The sequence below is a fragment of the Podarcis erhardii genome (genome assembly GCF_964252035.2).
Source record: "Podarcis erhardii genome assembly, chromosome: 5".
NCBI classification, from domain to species: Eukaryota; Metazoa; Chordata; class Lepidosauria; order Squamata; family Lacertidae; genus Podarcis; species Podarcis erhardii.
The window spans coordinates 10,176,196-10,197,117 of record NC_138509.1 but is presented as its reverse complement, the minus strand read 5'-3'; the positions used below and the strand labels follow the sequence as shown (position 1 = coordinate 10,197,117).

The following is a 20,922-nucleotide window of genomic DNA, read 5'->3' as shown; positions in this document are numbered from 1 at the left end:
CGTGGTGCCGGGTGTGACTGTACTGGTTGTGGCACCCTAAAACTGCCTCTGAACCGATTTCCCGCCCTCCAGGCCTTTTTCATTGCAAAATGATGAATTAACGGTGCTAATGATGATCTTTCCTGTCTCACTTTTGCAAAGTTAGATTGGGATCAGATGGTACATCTGGCAGCTTTTCTTCATTATCCGTTGCGACAGACGCAGCTGATTGCCGGGTATTGCAAAGCCCCTTGCGAAGGGCAAGATCTGTGTGGGCAAAAGAGGGTTGCCTTTGTTGTGGTTGTTGTTTAGTCGTGTCCGACTCTTCGTGGCCCTCTGGACCAGAGCACGCCAGGCACTCCTGTCTTCCACTGCCTCCCGCAGTTTGGTCAAACTCATGCTGGTAGCTTCGAGAACACTATCCAACCATCTTGTTCTCTGTTGTCCCCTTCTCCTTGTGCCCTCCATCTTTCCCAACATCAGGGTCTTTTCCAGGGAGTCTTCTCTTCTCATGAGGTGGCCAAAGTACTGGAGCCTCAGCTTCAGGATCTGTCCTTCCAGTGAGCACTCAGGGCTGATTTCCTTCAGAATGGAGAGGTCTGATCTTCTTGCAGTCCATAATTCAAAAGGGGTCGCCTTATGCTACTGTAACACCAGGTGACTGACTTGTCAAACGTGGCCTGTGAAGTGAGGCAGAGATAACAATCTGGCCCCCTAGCCAGACCAGATCCAGTGGCCCACTTCTATTTAATTGGGTTGTTTTCTTCGTCCAGTAGAGACTGAATAGTGGCACTAATAGCTGCCGAACACAAATCTGTTTGGCATAGGCTACTGGGTAAAATGCAGTTGGGGCTCAGTTATTCCTAGTGGCGCAATCATTATTCCTATCTTCCTGGAGAATCACAAGCTCTCTGGACTGAGATATGAGACATCTGAAAGGCCAAGGAGAGTCTGTTCCTATATAAATGCCTCAGATGCTGCTAACATAAATTGAAGGAACAATTCCCAATTCTGCCCACAGTATGCGGAGACTTTCTCCCGGGCTTTGGTTATCTGAGCTTTAATCACCTTTCAGTTGGGCTGTTCAGCAGATTTAGCATTCAGTATATTCAATGGGTCAAGCTCAGAGCTAAGGCTGTCTCGCAAAATCATAGAACCACAGAATCGTAGAGCTTTCCAGGGGCCTTGAGGGTCCCCAACCCTCTGCAACGCAGGGCTCTAACCTAGATAACCTAGATAATCTAGTTTAGAGCAGGGCTCTAAACTAGATAATATATGACAGATCCAACCTCTGCTTAAAAAGCTCCAGAAATAGCTTATTCATAGAGTGTGTTGTGTATAGGATGGTGTGTGCATATGTTTGGTGGCATTGCATTCATGTGCGTGATTGTGATGCGCATGTGTGATTTCTGGACCATAAAGAAGGCTGATCGCCGAAGAATTAATGCTTTGGAATTATGGTGCTGGAGGAGATTCTTGAGAGTCCCATGGACTGCAAGAAGATCAAACCTATCCATTCTTAAGGAAATCAGCCCTGAGTGCTCACTGGAAGGACAGATCCTGAAGCTGAGACTCCAATACTTTGGCCACCGCAGGAGAAGAGAAGACTCCCTGGAAAAGACCCTGATGTTGGGAAAGAAGAGGATGACAGAGGACGAAATGGTTGGACAGTGTTCTTGAAGCTACCAACATGAGTTTCACCAACCTGCGGGAGGCAGTGGAAGACAGGAGTGCCTGGCGTGCTCTGGTCCACGGGGTCACGAAGAGTCGGACACGACTAAATGACTAAACAACAACAACAATGTGTGATTTCATGGTGTGCCCATGTGTATCCCTCCCTCCCCTAACCACTGCACAACACTGTCAACAATCCACAGCTAAAGTAATAGGCATTGCACATGGCATCCACTAGGTTGCTCCCTTTGCAAACATTGGAGTGCCGGTAGATTTTTGCTTCAAAACCGATGTTCTTATGGGCTTCTATGATGCACGGAAGCCTTGCCAACTTTGAAGCACTGCTCAGAACTTAATGGAAGCAATGAAAGGCTGTCTTCCCCCATAAGCTTGAATCAATGAGTACATCAGTCGTTTTCACTGAAATTGTAAAGAAATATATAAAATACTTGTTCGAAAATGGCAGGTGTGTCAATATTCAGCACTTTTAACTTGTACCTGTAGCACTTCTGATTGGATTGGTTTGGAAATCTGTCATGCTTTGTAAACCTCATCAGGCAGATCATGTATGCCAAATTTTGAGTTTTTAGCTCAAGATGGGACACCTTTTCAAAAACTATAGAATTTTGAAGCCCACAATAGTGCAACTTTTTCTTTTTCTTTTTGCTACTCATTTTAACTAAACGGTCACCCCTGTGCCACTTTCATTCATTTAATACTACTACTACTACTACTACTAATAATTTATTTGTACCTGTGGTGATCACACAGGGCCCCCGGACATTTGACGGTCTATTGACCCTGTGCCACCACTGTGATTGCTTTATTCACTGCCACCAACCCGTTTCTCCTCACGGGTAATCACGGAGTCCAGACAGTTGTTAACATTAACAAATAATCAAATTTATTTATAGGCATGAACAAGCTTATGGTTTCAGTTAATTTTCCTTGGCAGTTTCTTAATCTTAGTTCCTTAACTGTCCTATTCGTTCCTAACAACTTCAGACTGATTATCCCAACTACCTATCTGACTCCACCTAACAGTTCCTCTCACTCTCACTCTCTCACAACACAACTCGACCAACCCACAGACTTAACCTCCCTCTCCCTTCTTCAACCCCCAACTCTCAACTGACTTCCACACAACACCCACTCTCACTCTAACTCCTTCTATCAGTTTCCACTGGCCAATCACATCACACTCATTTTAATCCTTTCCTTATGACCCACCTAGGAGGCAAACGTCACAGTACCCCCCCCCCATCTGACTGGGTTTCCCCAGCCACTCTGGGCGGTTTCCAACAGGATATTAATGTCTGACGCTATATTGTTTGTAATATTCATTTGGAAGCCACCCAGAGTGGCTTGGGAAACCCAGCCAGACAGGGGTATACATAATAAATTATTATTATTATTATTATTATTATTATTATTATTATTATTATTATTATTATTAAGTTGGTCTTGTAAAACAATTTCCACCTCAGGAGAAACCACTTCTTATTTTAACTTCGGTGAGGTAATTCATTTTCTAACCACTGATTTGGGGTGGATCAGCAAAACCATAAACATGGTCATGGCGCCCACCTGAGAGGTGCCGGAACTGAGTTCCTGCAAGTTCCAGCTGAAAAAAAAAAGCCCTGGCTTTTAATGTGCTTTTAAGGTACAGTGTATATACAGCCATTCTTTCCCTCTTCATGCTTGATTCAAATTTTTAAAAAATCCTCCTCTTTTGGAGTTCTCAGGTTATCTGACCATCAAGAACAACCAGTAACAGTATTAAACATCCAGAATGGTGCATTTCTAAAGCTGCCTATTTAAGAATATGGATGAACCGCTCCCTTATTTATTATTTTTTTAAAAAGAAAAAGCAATTCAGTTATAAGCCATGGGTTATATACTTTTAAACAATCTTAGCTATAATATGGGTAGCATGGTAACCACACATCTGATTTATTCTGTTGATATTTAAAATAGCATCAGCTTGATCCTTCTTCGTGATATTGTGCACATTTAATCCCTTTCACAACACGGAGAAAAATGTACCAATAAATTATTTCTTCATTGAAGTCCTTTTATCAGGGAAAAATAAAATCCTTCCCAGTTTGATGGCAGATACTTAATCAGTTGCATGATTACGGCTTCCCACCTTGTCCTGTTAAAAGACAGATTTCCAACCATTTGCGCTCTTTTTAATCCATAGGAAGTCAATTTTCCACTCATATATTAGTTTATTTTATATTTTCAAATTGATTCTACTATATATTGATTTCCTGTTGTGTGTATTGTGCCCTGATCTAGGATTATACGTTTAGTAGAAGTGGATATTCCTGCCACATAAAGGTTGCTCCAGCTCTATAGGACGCTTATCTTGAAAAGGGAGAGTCCAATTTTATTGAAACAGCTAAAATCCCACTTAATTGAATTTTTTTTTTCTAAAACGTACAAGCTTAGATACTTTTGGTTTCCAATTCAACTTCAGCTGTATGGTGTTTAAATTTCCAAACCTATAAATTCCTTTGTGAAGGAGCACCTACAAATATTGTATTTTTGATATGGTGAATTATTGTAGAAGCTGAAAGTAAGAAGCAGTGAAATATCAATACTTTGTAGAACATCTTTTGATCATGCTGGCTTTTCATGGCCTGTTTAACACATTCCTATGGAAAAAGATCATGTCTGAGCCCGCATTTAGAGCGCTGAAATACTGCAGAATAGAATTAAGGCAGAGCACCGGAACAGAAGAAAAGCCCTCCAGCAGAAGACGAGAAGACGAGCCATTTTTCAGAAAAGTGCTGGGTTTTTGGGGAGGGAAGGGGTGCTGAAATTGAGAGCTTTTCGGTTTGTTTGGACTTTTTAATCTCAAAGGCAACCTCTAGGTCTCCTTAAAAAAATATCCCCATCGTGTGTCCATTTTGCACAATGATGCTGGTGCGGTAAGAAAGATTTTCAGTTGATGTTGGCTATGACTTTTTCAATGTGCTCAGCAGCTCTTTTGTCCAAGGCAGCAATGCCAGGTCTGCATAGATGTTTAAGCAAATACGTGGGTGGAGCTGTAGTCTAAACCACTGAGCCTCTTGGGCTTGCCAACCGGAAGGTCGGCGGTTCGAATCCTGCGATGGGGTGAGCTCCCATTGCTCTGTCCAGCTCCTGCCAACCTAGCAGTCCGAAAGCACGCCAGTGTGAGTAGATAAATAGGTACCACTGTGGTAGGAAGGTAAATGGCATTTCCGTGCGCTCTGGTTTCCGTCACGGTGTCCTGTTGCGCCAAAAGTGGTTTAGTTATGCTGGCCACATGACCCGGAAAGCTGTCTGTGGACAAACGGTGGCTCCCTCAGCCTGAAAGCAAGATTAGCGCCGCAACCCCATAGTCGCCTTTGACTGGACTTAACCGTCTAGGGGTCCTTCACCTATACCTTTTAAAGCAAAGAACTGGATGGAGGCCTTGTGCAAATGAGACACTGAGCACGGGTAGGTTGGTGGTAGGGCAGACACAATCCTGTTCACTTTTGCAGACATTCAGTTATACGCTTAAGGCGAAAGGAGGCCCCTTTGGAAACACCAGTGCAGTTTGAGATACAGCAAGCTATAGGGCTGTTTTGGAGCTGGTGTCATAGTTACAAAACTTTCTGCTGATGGAAGTGCACCTGTTTGCCTCTTTGCTACTCTTTAAAGGTAAAGGGACCCCTGACCATTAGGTCCACTCGTGGACGACTCTGGGGTTGCGGTGCTCATCTCGCTTTATTGGCCGAGGGAGCTGGCGTACAGCTTCCGGGTCATGTGGCCAGCATGACTAAGCCGCTTCTGGCAAACCAGAACAGCGCACGGAAACGCCATTTACCTTCCCACCAGAGCGATACCTATTTATCTACTTGCACTTTGACGTGCTTTCGAACTGCTAGGTTGGCAGGAGCAGGGACCGAGCAATGGGAGCTCACCCCGTGGTGGGGATTCGAACCACCGACCTTCTGATCAGCAAGTCCTAGGCTCTGTGGTTTAACCCACAGCGCCACCCGCGTCCCTTGCTACTCTTTAGAAGGCAGCAAAATGTGATTTTCATTCAGAGAGCCAGTTTTTAATTGGGCTGCATGCATGCCACACATTTAAATCACACACCCTAAAATCCTGGAGACGGTAGTTTGTGAAAAGTGCTTGAGTGATGTGTAAACTCCCAGGATTGGTTTTTTGGATGTGTGAGCGCATGCTTTAAATATCCTTTAGATATATGGTGTAAATGCAAACTTGCTTTAAGATGGAGAACTGGCTTTAAACTTTGTGCCTTGTGTCTAATGATGTTATAAATTACACACACACAAAAATGATGTATGCTGGCTGATTTTGATTTAAATATTTATTGTTCGAAAGCTCTTTGCCCTCAAGAAGAATTTAAATAAAATGGGTAAAGTCCTTATGATTAAATTAGTGTTTACCATAAATATTGGGATCTTTATCTGATTAAAGTTATACAGTGGTACCTCAGGTTAAGAACTTAATTTGTTCCGGAGGACCGTTTTTAACCTGAATCTGTTCTTAACCTGAAGCAGCACTTTAGCTAATGGGGCCTCCTGCTGCCGCCGCAGCACGATTTCTGTTCTCATCCTGAAGCAAAGTTCTTAACCCGAGGTACTATTCTTCTGGGTTAGCGGAGTCTGTAACCTGAAGCGTCTGTAACCCAAGGTATCACTGTATATATATGTGTGTGTATATATATATATATGAAGTCGCCCAGTGTGGCTGGGACAACACAGTTAGATGGGTGGGGTACAAATAATAAAATTATTGTTATTATGATTAAAGTTAAACTGGTGCTTCCCTGGCTGTGTGTGTTCACAGTTTTCAAGATGAAATCCTAGGCTAACCTTAGTCAATACGGACACCAATTTTTGTACTAGATACCTGTAGCGACACTAACCAACTACTGAAGTTTGATGCATTCTCACTACTGTTAAGAACATCTTACATTCTTCCCATTCTTCTCCCCTTGCACAGGAATAGGAGACGCTTGAACAATCTTTACTTCTTCAAATTTTGCAGTCCTGCTCTCCAACCAAACAACATTCACAAAAATGCATACATTAGAGGCAAGTGCGCCAAAAGACAAAAAGAATATTTATTTGTGAAAATAGCATCCGGAAATGAATCACGTCAGGGAAACGTCTCGCAGAAATGTGAACATTAGACAAAAATGAATATAAAAATGTGTTTATTGTGAGAAATTTCCAATAAAATGCTGGAGAATTTTCATAAGGATTAATTTTATTTAATTTACTTCTTTTTTTTACAAATCGCAGCCGAAATGTGGAGAACTGTAAGACTGGAAAGGTGAGAAACGGAAGGAAGTGAAACCGACTAATTATTCTACCCCTAGTGAAGACCAAAGATTTCGAAACAGAATTTTAGGAAGAATCTTCTAACCATAAAAGTAGTTGGGAAATGGAGCAAATCGCAAGTGGGCTTTCGCATCAACATGCTTTACTGCAGAGTGGTCTTGTTCAGGGTTTTCAACCAGCCAGCCATAGCTTCTTCCAATTGACATCTTGCCCATGAGCTCATCAAACGCCAGACAGTATTCTATGGCAGGCGGAGGCAAGGCTCCAAAGCGATGCAGGAGAAGGGATCAGCAGGGGGGAAGGAATTCAGCGCAACACCAGTAGAGAAGGGAGGGAGATGGAGGATTCGGAGAGAGGTCTCCAAGACTCTTCACCCGAGACTAGTGGAGAGAGCACGGGCACGCCTCTGCCCACTCCTTCCTTGCGTAGAAGAGTCCCGCGCAGGGAGAGTAGGCGGAGACTTGGCGTCAAACAGCTTTTATGCTGGAAGAGGTTCAAGAAACGCCCACTGACAGATTCTGCAAGCGACTGAACGGCCATGGAGTGAGGGCTGTCAGCCAAGGCATGGTTAGCCAGGCACTCTAGCCAAAAGTGACGGCAACTTACGCACAAGTAACCTCTTATAACCATTACAGCTGCTATATATGCACACCTTTACATATATGCAAGTATAAAGTGCAAGTAGATAAATAGGTACCGCTCCGGCGGGAAGGTAAACGGCATTTCCATGCGCTGCTCTGGTTTGCAAGAAGCAGCTTAGTCATTCTGGCTACGTGACCCAGAAACTAACTGCGGACAAATGCCAGCTTCCTCGGCCAACAAAGCGAGATGAGTGCCGCAACCCCCAGAGTCGGTCACGACTGGACCTAATGGTCAGGGGTCCCTTTACCTTTATACATATATGCATCTATTACTTCAGCAAATGTTGAGCCTTTGGCTACATAAGGGATCTGTACTGGGAACAGTAGTTCACTAGAGTTGTTTTTTATTTAGGCTGAGACACATTCTATTAATAAAGGAAAACATGCCTCTTCTTCATATCTGACGTTATTGTAGAAAATACAAAACATATTAATCATAGAAGCCTTCAGTTTTAACCTGAAGATTGCCACTTGTCCAGTTTTAATTTTAATTTGTTTGAATTACTGTATTTTTTGCTCTATAAGACTCACTTTTCCCCTCCCAAAAAGTAAGGGGAAATGTGTGTGCGTCTTATGGAGCGAATGCAGGCTGCGCAGCTATCTCAGAAGCCAGAACAGCAAGAGGGATTGATCCCTCTTGCTGTTCTGGCTTCTGAGATTCAGAATATTTTTTTTCTTGTTTTCCTCCTCCAAAAACTAGGTGCGTCTTGTGGTCTGGTGCATCTTATAGAGCGAAAAATACAGGTAATTGTGGGATGTTTCTTAATTTATTGATAGCTTGGTTTTATGCATTGTCTTACTTGTATGATGTTAGCTGCTCTGAATCCAACTTTGGCCAGGAGGGCGGGATATAAATAAAATTGAAAAATAAAAAGCAAGGAACACAAGTGCTCACTATGTTTATTTTCATCATACTATATAAGCCATACCTGGGTGTGTGTGTGTATTGAAAGCAGTGCTCGTTTTTTCCATTGCTGTTTCCCTATAAATTTATTATTTAAAGATCCGCCTGAATACAGTTGCATCGCAACTCGCCCCAACCCTAGCCCTCTCCCCTTCACGGTGTGAATAAATAACGCTAAATCTCCAAATGTAGAATGTCCGTGTTAAAATCTCGGGGCATCCCTTTCCCAGAGTCTTCGCCCTCGTCCCCCGTTCCCCCGCCACCCGGCACCACGGCTCAGCTTTCTTATTGCTTCTTACATTCGCCACCTTGTTAAGCCCCCCACGGTGGTAAATAAAACATGAAGAGAAATAGAGAAAAGTGTGAGGCTTTTATTTACTCTCATTTTTTGGATATATTTCTCTAGCCGAATGCCTCTCCCTTTAATGAAACCCTTGACTGCTCCACTGGTGAATGTGATTTAAGCCCAGGAGAGACAGCCATGATTCACAAACTGTGTTCTGCTTCAGCACTGACCGTTATCTGATGCCTCTTCATGCACAGTTGCCTAAATGACAGTTTAATGGCTCACTGTAAAGCCTAGTTATTTTGTATCTCTATCCAGTGAAAATGGCTAATGGTGATAAGGAAAGGGAAAAAACAAAGCAATTGCTCAGATCTTCAGGCTCATCCAAGCTACTTAGCACGTGCTGGGAGCCTTCAATTAATTATTTCTTCAGTCCACTGAAGCACTCCAAAATGATTTTCAAAACTCACCAGCTGCACTAAGAGTCCGTGTTAACAGGGCACAGCAAAGTGAGGCTGCACATAAGTAGAGCTGACAGACTTTTATGGGAGACCCATAGTTGCGAAAAGAATATTTTAGCATGAGAAAAATTAGTTGCGGGGTGTGTGTGTGAATGATTACATAGGAAAGAGGAGGGAGGAGTTGCTTACTGTTGGCAGAGCATTCTGATATAAATGAGGAGCGTTGGAGGCACTCTGCAGAGTTTGGGTCTCGATTCTCTTTATTTCAAGGAACCGTGACAACATAAGCCTTAGCAACTGCTTTTCTTATAGTTCCTTTTCGGGGGGGGGGGGTGTCAATAGGTCTCCCATTGTGGGAAAGCTGTGCTGGCTTAAATTCCCACCTCTGAACAGTTGTTGTCGCAGTCTGGGTTACAGGCAGTCGGAGTCCCGGCTTGGTACATCGGACCCGGGTAGAGGTTGGGAAGCAGGAATCAGCAGTCCAGGGGTCAGGAAACCAAGAGTCCATGTTACGGAAATTACCGGGGGGGGGGCACATCTTTAAAGTTAAATATTACAAATATTATACCTGAATGTATCCTTTCAACTTGACAGCTCAGGGAAGTTACCTAGCTTTAAAAATAATATAAAATCATCTCCTTTCCCAGTTTCCTCCATTCCAAAGCTCTTTTCCCCTTGAAAAAGGACTCCAGGAAGTTCCCAGAGGTGACAATTGCTGGGCTCATTGTTAGCCAAAGGAAGCCAAATCTCATCACCTGACTCGCCTCAGGCTCCAGACATGCAAAGGAACTTCTGTTGTACTTTTGGGTGGTGGGTACTTAAGACATATTTGTCTATGCTAATCTTATACCTGAGTCTTGCCCTGCCATGTCAGCTTATGCTAATCTTGTACCAAGGACTTGTCTGGACATGTTTGCCAAGGTTAACCCCTCCCCTTTTGTGACATGTCAGTGATGTAGCAATGATGCTGTATGAACTGTATTCTGGGATATGGTGGGAAAGTTTAAAAAGTCTTTGTCACCCCATCCTCGGGGGTTCAAATTTGCTCTTTGAACCTGTTGCGCAATAAACTTTGGTCTACAGCTATTTGCTCTTGTTGGCTGGAATCCTTCCTTTATTCTGCAGGGACCCACAGGCTCTGCCCGACAGGTTGGGTGACTGAGCAGCCTCACACCTAGATTTTTCCATAACAGACCACAAATCAGGAAACCAGGAGTCAAGAAGCCAAGAATCCGAGGCTCGGGATACCAGGAGTCAGGAAACCTGATATGATAGCCATGTTCAAATATATAAAAGGATGTCACATAGAGGAGGGAGAAAGGTTGTTTTCTGCTGCTCCAGAGAAGCGGACACAGAGCAATGGTTCCAAACTACAAGAAAGAAGATTCCACCTAAACATTAGGAAGAACTTCCTGACAGTAAGAGCTGTTCGACAGTGGAATTTGCTGCCAAGGAGTGTGGTGGAGTCTCCTTCTTTGGAAGTCTTTAAGCAGAGGCTTGACAACCATATGTCAGGAGTGCTCTGATGGTGTTTCCTGCTTGGCAGGGGGTTGGACTCAATGGCCCTTGTGGTCTCTTCCAACTCTATGATTCTATGATTCTATTCTATGATTCTATGAAACCGAAGCACAGCTAGGTGGATAGCGTGTTGCTGTGGCAAAGAGCCAGAGGGAAATTATGGTCTTATATACCCGTCCCAGCCCTTGCCACCATGTGCTAGGAGTCTAATTTAGCCAGCTAGCCCTGGTGATCATCTAATGTTTATTGGATGGATTTTCCCCCAAATTGATTTTTGAATTCTGAATTTATTGTTATTTATGCTGTTTTTTGTTGCATCAATTAAGTGTTTTAAATTTGTTGCTAGTCTCCCTGAGCCAGGTTTTCTGAACAATGAAGGGCGGGGTATAAATAAAAATTTATTATTATTATTTATTGTTCTGTCAAGCCTCACCTGTGTGGCCGTGCCTTGCCCTTCCAGGCCAAACCCAGGGAGGCCCCAGTCCTGAGAGGCCCTACCAGTCACAGGGCCTGGCTCCTGCACACACTCCTGACAGTTGTTAAAAGTCACAGGAGGAATCTGTTGCTTTTGCGTACTGCAGCCACTGAACTCTCAAGAAGTACATTTTCCTGGTTGAGAAAATTGCTCCATCCTGAGACTAACTACGTACATCATATACACTAAGCCTCTGGCAGGTACCACTATGAACTCATATGATGTTGCTGAGGTTGTATGTTTAGGCTCAGTGGTAAAAAGAGGCTGGCAACACGGTGAGTCACGTTGTTGTTGTTGTTGTTTAGTCGTTTAGTTGTGTCCGACTCTTCGTGATCCCATGGACCAGAGCACGCCAGGCACTTCTGTCTTCCACTGACTCCCCCAGTTTGGTCAAACTCATGCTGGTAGCTTCGAGAACACTGTCCAACCATCTGGTCCTCTGTTGTCCCCTTCTCCTTGTGCCCTCCATCTTTCTCAACATCAGGGTCTTTTCCAGGGAGTCTTCTCTTCTCATGAGGTGGCCAAATTATTGGAGCCTCAGCTTCACGATCTGTCCTTCCAGTGAGCACTCAGGGCTCATTTCCTTAAGAATGGATACGTTTGATCTTCTTCCCGTCGATGGGACTCTCAAGAGTCTTCTCCAGCACCATGAGTCACATAATGTGCCCCAAATATTTGCTATGCCATGCTCTAATTTTTTCCTGAGGTCTACTCTGCATTGCATGAGACCCAGTTGTATGACCCAGCTGTAAATTACAGTTTTCAAGACTGGCCACCGGAGCACTCATGAGATGCTCATTTATCATCAAGAATTAGCCCAGTAAAAGCTGCAGCAAACTGCACCAAATACCCAATGTATTCGGAGATGTTACAGGGAAAATGGACTTTTTAAAGTGAATACTCTTTTTCTAAGAATATAACCACAGACAGTGCTGTAGTACTGCCATGGAGTCCATTCCTATGCATATTTACTCAGAAGTAAGTCCCACTGGCTCCAATGGAGCTTCCTCCCAAAATAATACGTGTAAAGGATCGCAAACTTTATCATCTTGCAGGCTGGTTTGGAAAAGTCCTGAAAATCGTAAACCTGCAGATTGTGCTGAAAGGTGTTCAGTCAAATGAGATCTGAAATTTGTGTATAGTCCCCAAGAAAAAAAACACACCCCAGAATTTAAAGAAGCTCCTTGACATTTCATCACAAAAGACGAGGCTTTATTTGCTAGCTTGAGAAGCAAACTGGAGGGGAAAAGCTTTGTATCTCTGTTTCATAAAATCTATCCTGCAAAGTGCAGCCGTTTTCAAAAGTCAACAAGTCTTGCTCGTTGTCAGCCAACTGATTAATTATGAGGAAAGGTAGGATTTAAATCTAAGATTAAAGCTTAAGTTGATTAATTGCTCCAATTAATTGATCAAAGTGTTTAGCTCTAGGTGTACAAATTATACATTCCTATTTATATATGGTTGCATATGCTACCAACAGCAAATGCAACCATGGAAATGTACCCTGTTGCATATGTTCTATGAATATTTGCTTTTGTTATCATGTTTTAAAGTCCCCATTTGACATGTACCCATAACTCAGGTATATCCAGAAATGCTGTTTCATTTCCCAGCCATTTTTTGTTGGGAAAGGATAGATATTTAAAAACCCTCTGCTGCCAACTAAAATTTTACAGTACAGTGGTACCTCGGGTTAAAAACTTAATTCGTTCCAGAGGTCCGTTCTTAACCTGAAACTGTTCTTAACCTGAAGCACCACTTCAGCTAAAGGGGCCTCCCGCTGCCGCTGCACCGCCGGACACGATTTCTATTCTCATCCTGAAGCAAAGTTCTTAACCTGAAGCGCTATTTCTGGGTTTGCAGAGTCTGTAACCTGAAGCGTCTGTAACCTGAAGCGTCTGTAACCCGAGGTACCACTGTACGTGAATCTGAGGAAAAGATAAACCAGGAGTCCTAAAATGGAAAGTTCCATCTTTTAGTTTATACTACACAAGTCATTATGCCGCATCTTAAAGACAGAGGTGGATGCTTGCAAGTCACAGTCATTCTTGAAAACCTAAGGCAAAAATTACTGTGTGCACATCTGTCTCTGAGAAAAGACTTGTGAATTATGCAGGTAGTTCTAAAGTTCTGCTGTATATGGATTTTCCCTAAAAAGCATGCATCTGTTGCCCATGTTGGATGTTGGGTTTTCTTTACAGCGCTGCATTGCTCGAACAACCACATGCTTTATAAATAATATCACTACTTATTCAACCTATTTTCTAGCAAAGGTCAGAGTTCTGACTGTGATGATTGTGTATTTTAAGAGTGAGGCTGCGCACTGTCTCCAGCCTAATCCTGGATCCTGAACTCAGTTGGCATTATCTGGGTCATAGCTGTCAACGTTTCCCTTTTTTAAGAGGGAAATTCCCTTCTTCCGAACAGGATTCCTCACAAGAAAAGGGAAAAGTTGACAGCTATGATTTGGGTGGACCTGAGACTTTGCCACAATGGGTTGAAGAAGCCTCAACTGGGTAGAACTGGGTACACCAAGAGGAATCTGGAACTGCCAGTGGGGAAGGGGGCTGGGCAACAAGGAGAGGGGGAAGAAAGAGCAAGCTTTTGATGGCAACCATCAATTGTAGATTGATGTTAGGGTGCGCCATGGAGGCGCAGATTGCAGCTATGACAAAGGCGCCATTTTTGCATCTCCGCCAAGCTAAGCAGCTGGCTCCTTACCTCTCTCGCCCTGACCTAGCCACTGTGATCCACGCGACGGTCACCTCCAGACGGGATTATTGTAACTCGCTCTACGTGGGGCTGCCCTTGAGACTGACCCAGAAACTCCAGGGGTGCAGAATGCCGCGTGAGACTTATTACGGGGTCCTCGCTGCAAGATCACATTCACCCGGTGCTATACCAGCTGCACTGGCTCCTGGTGGAGTACAGGATCAGGTTTAAGGTGCTGGTTTTAACCTTTAAAGCCCTATACGGCCTAGGACCCTCATACCTATGGGACCGCCTCTCCTGGTATGTCCCACAGAGGAACTTACGATCTTCAAACAAAAAAATCCTGAAGGTCCCAGGACACAGAGAGGTTAGGCTGGCCTCAACCAGAGCCAGGGCTTTTTCGGCTGTGGCTCCGATTTGGTGGAACACTCTGCCACAAGAGACTAGCGCCCTGTGGGACTTGACATCTTTCCGCAGGGCCTGCAAGACAGAGCTGTTCCACCAGGCCTTTGGCCAGGGCACAGCCTGACCCCCTCCTTTGGCAATCTTCACAGAACTTTAGCCCAATGGTTGCCATCAATTTGATTTGAATTAATTTTATAATGAAATGATATTAGAATGTTGTATTATTTTATTGTTGTTAGCCGCCCTGAGTCCGGCTTTGGCTGGGGAGGGCGGCATATAAATAAAAAATAATAATAATAATAATAATTATTATTATTGTTGTTGTTGTTGTTGTTGTTGTTGTTGAAATGCATGCAAGGTAGCCTCATTAAAGACTGCAAAGCCCCCAATTCGGATCGGGGTTTGAATAAGGTTGGGTCAGAACTGGATTATCCCAGTTTGGAGCAGGGCGGCTCTGAAGTGCCCATTCAGGCCCCGAGCCAGATCAATGGTGAAATATACTCGGAGTCGAGAGTGGATTCCATGCTCTTTATTCAGCTCATAGTGGTGAGGAGGAATGCTTTATATACATTATTTACACAATGGGCTGCACGTGATTGGCTAATTCCGGAATTCTCCTGTAGGCCAATCAGGTTGTGGATTCACTTCCATCTGGAGCTGGATTGGATGGCTCCTGCGGACCAATCATATTGCTGCATTGTTCTAGGACCAATCAGACTGTTGCATTTCGGATCCTATTGTTCTAGGACCAATCAGACTGCTGCATTTTGGATCCTATTCAACTCAGTACATAACAAATAGGCAGTGCATATCCCTATTAAATAGCAACCTGAGAAGCAGCTGTTAACAAGTGATTGGAAAGTTGATGTGGGATTTCCCATTCCTTGTGATTATGTTTGTACAGGGGGGTGGAAATGGTTAATGTAGACTGACCAATGAGAAAGCTCAGAGGCGGAGCCTACCTGGTTTTGAGGCTCAGCCCAGGGGTTTTACTATTGGGAGATAGAGGAGTCAGACAGAGCCAGTGAAAGTCGAACATAGCGGTTGTGACAGATAGAGTGAGAGACAGGGATAGAACTGAGAGAGAAGAGTGTGACAGTGAGATAGTGCCACATCTAATTAAGGGCGCACATTTGAGAAAGCGTGTTCTCCTTCATGGAGAGCACGTGTTGCGGTGGGGGCCGCCAGGACACTCCAAAGTTGGGGGGCGGGCTAATTGATCGTTGGCCACTGATGCGATTGGGGCTTCCCTTGTTGTTGGGAAGAAGTTAATGTTGCCATTTATTGATTGACAGCCAGAAATAGTAAAACTCCTTGCACGAGGGCTTCCTCTTTTCGCCCGTGCATTGGATTGCCCGTCCCTCCCTCCCTAGAATAGGGTTGTTTGCTTTGACCTTGCTATGCCTGTCATGGGGTCGTCTGCTTTGGCCTGGTAGGAATTTTGTCCATCTGGTTGATTGGCTGGGGCCATTTGGTTTTTGCCTACTGCGTAGCAAATCATCACAACTTGTAAGGTTCGCGGTTAGGGATTGGTTTATGGTTTGGTTGGTTGAGGGGCATGGATTGGCTGTGCCTGCCCCTCTAATGCTGCTGCTGCAAGGGATTCTGTTAAAGGAATTGGGAGCTAACTATTGCTTGTCCACTCTGTCAAGGGGGCTCGGGCCATAGCAATCGTGCGGAATGTCAGTCTGTCCCCCACGGTGGGGGCAGATAGTCGCAACCAATGCCTACGCAACCACTCACAAATTTGAATTTTAATAAAGTTGTGGCCAAAATTATGCTAAAAATCTTAAACAAACATTTCTGTGTGATGTGTGAGTTATTGGGGTGGATCTGGGGACCTCGACATGCAAACCGTTCTGAACGTATTTAAAACTTGTTTGTTCTTCAATAAACTTTAATCTTCATTGTTGACTTTACAACCTGACAGAGACTCAGTATTTTACCCGAAGAAACCTGGTTGGTGGCAGCGGAAGAATAAAGCAGTGGTGTACAGGTCAATAGTCCGTGAAATGACCGGGGAAGAAGAATGGAGGATGAAATTGATGGACTATACAGAATTAGATAAATTAACAGGAAGGATTCGAAACCTGCGGGACCAGAGATTCTCAGAAGACTGGAGTAAATTTATGGACTATTTGAAAAGTAATTGTGATGAACAGATTACGCTAGTAGGTTTGCAAGAAGTTTTGTAAGGTGAATTATTTGAAATATTGCAAAAAAGACAAAGAGGAAAATTATTAGTTAAAGATAATAAAATGTGATATGAAATTAAGAAATGCATAATAAGTGATAAGAACGGAAAATCGCCAGAGGTGTTGACAGAAGTCCAAAAAATATTGTATAAGATGAGAGGTTCTGCTGTATGAATGTTAATTAATATGTTAAAAACCAATAAAAATGCAGTGATTAAGTGACTAAATATCCTTTGCAATAGCAGTACCTCTGTATCCGCCTAATAAGCCTTAGAGGGTTGGCTCTACATTTTGTTCCCTGCCACCACCACCGCCCCCCATGGTGGTGAGGTAGGGAATGAAAGTGTAGATGAACGAGAAATTCATAGAATCAAAAAATTGTAGAGTTGGAAGGTTTCCTGAAAGTCGAACCCTCTGCAACTCAAGCATCCATGACACATGACCATCCCAAGGAAGGAGAGTCCACCATTTCCTGAGGCAGTTTGTTCCATTGTCAAACAGCTCTTAATGTCAGAAAATTCTTCCTGTTTGGCCAGAATCTCCTTTTTCATTGCTTGAATCCTGTGGTCCGGGTCCTACCCTTCAAAGCAGGAGAAAACAAGCTTGTTCCATCTTCCATGTGACAGCCCTTTAGATATTTGAAGGTGGCTATCATATCTCCCCAGTCTTCTCTTGTCCAGGCTAAATATACCCAGTCCTCTCAATCATTTCTCATAAGGCTTGGTTTCCAGACCCTTGATTATATTAGTCACTCTTCTCTGCATGCGTTCCAACTTGTCAATATCCTTCTTAAATTGTGATGCCCAAAGCTTGACACAAGACTGCAGGTTGGGTTTGACCAAGACAGGATAAAGGTAAAGGGACCCCGACCATTAGGTCCAGTTGTGGACGACTCTGGGGTTGTGGCGCTCATCTGGTGTACAGCTTCTGGGCAGCATGACTAAGCTGCTTCTGGTGAACCAGAGCAGCGCATGGAAACGCCATTTACCTTCCCGCCGAAGCAGTACCTATTTATCTACTTGCACTTTGATGTGCTTTTGAACTGCTAGGTTTACAGGAGTAGGGACCAAGCAACGGGAGCTCACCCCGTCGTGGGATTCAAACCGCCGACCTTCTGCTTGGCAAGCCCTAGGCTCTGCGGTTTAACCCACAGCGCCACCCGTGTCCCTCCAAGTCAGAATTGTTGTTGTTTAGTCGTCTAGTCGTGTCCGACTCTTCATGACCCCATGGACCAGAACATGCCAGGCACTCCCATCTTCCACTGCCTCCCGCAGTTCGGTCAAACTCATGCTGGTAGCTTTGAGAACACTGTCCAACCATCTCGTCCTCTGTCGTCCCCTTCTCCTTGTGCCCTCCATCTTTCCCAACATCTGGGTCTTTTCCAGGGAGTCTTCTCTTCTCATGAGGTGGCCAAAGTATTGGAGCCTCAGCTTCAGGATCTGTCCTTCCAGTGAGCACTCAGGGCTGATTTCCTTCAGAATGGATAAGTTTGGTCTTCTTGCAGTCCACGGGACTCTCCAGAGTCTCCTCCATCACCAGAATTCAAAAGCATCAATTCTTTGGCGATCAGTTTTCTTTATGGTCCAGCTCTCACTTCCATACATCATACAAGTCAGAATAGAGTGGTACTATTACTTCTCTTGACCTGGACTCTATGTTTCCGTTGACGCAGCCTAGAATAGCATTAGCTTTTTTCTTTTGCTGCTCATGTCCAGCTTGTGATCCGCTAAGACCCCTAGATACTTTTCACATGTAAGTCAAGCTTGTGTGTGTTTGTTTCTCTCTTCCCTCCGCATACTTTTTCCTTTTGTGTCATGTCTTTTTTTTTTACAATGGAAACCTGATGGCCGTGACTGTGTTGCTTTCACCAATATGCAAGCTGGCCTGGGAGCGTTTCCTGCCAAAGGGTAGGATGAAAATGCTTTGAATAAATATAATAAAATGATGCCTGGAACATCACACAACCGTCTGTGTGTGTGGAAGAGTTATCATACACCAAATGCCATGGGTGTATTCAACACAGAGAAAACTGTCAGTGGATTCACTTCATCAGTTCATCTCAAGTGATGAGGTAAAGGAGGCAAATGGTGTCTCATTGTACAGGAACAGGAGCTTAACAGAAATATTTCCATCTTGTGTTCTGCCATATCAGGATGCCTTCATCATTTTATTTCAGAGCTGCGGCAGTCAGAAACCGGGCATCAATACTACTTGTTAGCCTGGCAAAAATGTTTAGAGATAATTGTGCTGCTTCAGGTTCTCTGGAATATTTGACATGAAGAACATCTAACACTTCAAGGGCTTTGTTAATCTATTTGAACAGACAGAAATATATACAGTTGAGCAGGTGATTCTCAGAGCCATTTTAGAAGCAGAACGGAATTCCTCAGCGCTAGAACAATGGAAATGAAAGGTCTATGAATTATTACGAACTCACTCCATCTTGTCTAGCCATGCAAGAGTGCTCTGAACTGTAAAGGCTTTTTTTCTTGTGTTTAAGTTACCATGGAAGATGAAATAGTCACAGAGATGGACTGGCCAATAGAAAACATTATTGCTAGCGGTGCAGACCATCAGTAAGCCTTTTTCTTCTTTTTTTACAAAAAGTTTCTGATTTATAACCTATCCTTGCCCCCGCAATCCCACACCTGGAGCTATTTTTAGGGTTTTCTTTTCAGGCCAAAGTCCCCTTTTCTCCCAAATTGTTGGATGTCGAACGCACACTGAGCAGATATGGCTGGATTTCTGTTTATACGAGGGGGCATATAAATACGATCCCACAAATCTTGCTTGCAACCCACTCTGTCAGAAACGTCTTTTTTAAAGCTTATTTCTCTCTGTGAAATAAGAATTTGAGAGCTGAAACCTTAGAGATGCTAGTCATCCCGAAAGCACAGTATCTTCATCTTCAGTATAAATTCAGTCATCTGATTTATACCACTGGGTTAACAGCAAGGTGAGATGATACCCTCAAGCGGTAGGCTCTATAGGGGCAGCAGATCGCAATGTAGATCTTTATCCCCCTCTTGTTCCTTTTTTTTGGGGGGGGAATAATTCCTATTAAAAATTTCAGCATAACAATTTATCAGAGACATATCATCCTCATCCCCCCCATTTCCCCCTCCCCTAGAAAAAATCCACCCTCCCACCCCCGCCCGGACTTCCTTCAGCTCCTCTCTCTGGTTTTTCAGCACATGTTATTCTCTGCATATTATAAAATTGTAAAGATCCTTAAATTATCTGCCAATATGTTACCAATAATAAATTTGTGTTTGTTTATTCAAAACCTGCCAAGGAGCCCAGTTCATTTTGTTGTTTCTTCAAATACTTTGTAAAAGGTTCCCGTTCTTCTTTAAAGTCACAGTTGTCAGTTTCACCAGTTCCACATAGTCCATCAATTTCCCTTGCCACAGTTCTTCTGTCGGGATTTCTTCATTCTTCCATCCTTGTGCTATTAAGACTCTTGCCGCTGTTGTCACATACATGAATATGTTCTTCAATTTCCTTGGCAGGTCTTTTCCTACAATCCCTAACAAAAATGCTTCAGGCTTTTTTTTTACAAATGTTAATTGGAACATTTTCTTCAATTCGTTGTATATCATTTCCCAGAATTTTTTAATTTCACTACAGTCCCACCACATATCCCCCTCTTGTTCCTGATGCAGATCTTCACTCACATCTTCTTTGCTGATAGGGAGGGTAGCAATATTTTGTGGTTTGCCTCAGGTGCCAAAATATCTTGGGCCAGCTCTGGGTGTTTGGAATTCAGTCCTGACTGTCACAGAGTACTAGAGTTGTAAGGGACCCCGAGGGTCATCTAGTCCAACCCCCTGAAATGCACGAATCTCAACTAAAAGCGTCCAGGACAGGTGGACACCCAACCTCTGCTTAAAAACCTCCAATGAAAGACAGTCCACCACCTTCCAAGGGACTCCGTTCCACTGTCCATATAGTATTCCTCTTTTCTACTAACGATAAACAACATAATCAAAATGGCGGCAGTTGAAGATCTTCCTTAATCAAGGGTTCTACATCTCAATAAGCGACAGGACTGAAAGCAAGCTTTTAGCTGAATCCATCATGTATAAATAATACACCCACTTCATGACAGTTGATCATTCAGAAACGAGTACAACCTAAAGATAATTTCTGTGAGTTAGACTTATTAATAATGAGTCTGCTACCTTTTCCATCTCCCACAGGGCATAGAATGATAGAATGGACCAGGCCTTTCTGTGGCAGGGGGTCATGGGGCTTCATAGTGTTAATGTCCCCCACCTTACCTAGCTATCAGTTTCAGGGAACGTTTATATAATTCAGCAGAGTTTAAACGATCCTGTTT

General features: G+C 43.7%; 2 long non-coding RNA genes across 2 annotated transcripts in view; both read right to left on the bottom strand.

The window, feature by feature from the left end:
* LOC309343192 overlaps positions 1-20,922 on the bottom strand; it is a 224,270-nt gene that overhangs the window by 156,974 nt on the left and 46,374 nt on the right. The gene's annotated exons all lie outside the window — the stretch shown is intronic.
* LOC309343205 lies at positions 18,675-19,658 on the bottom strand. Its single transcript, XR_014157182.1, has 2 exons — positions 19,447-19,658; positions 18,675-18,972 (listed from the first exon to the last, which is right to left on the bottom strand). It is a non-coding gene; the product is annotated as an uncharacterized lncRNA (long non-coding RNA).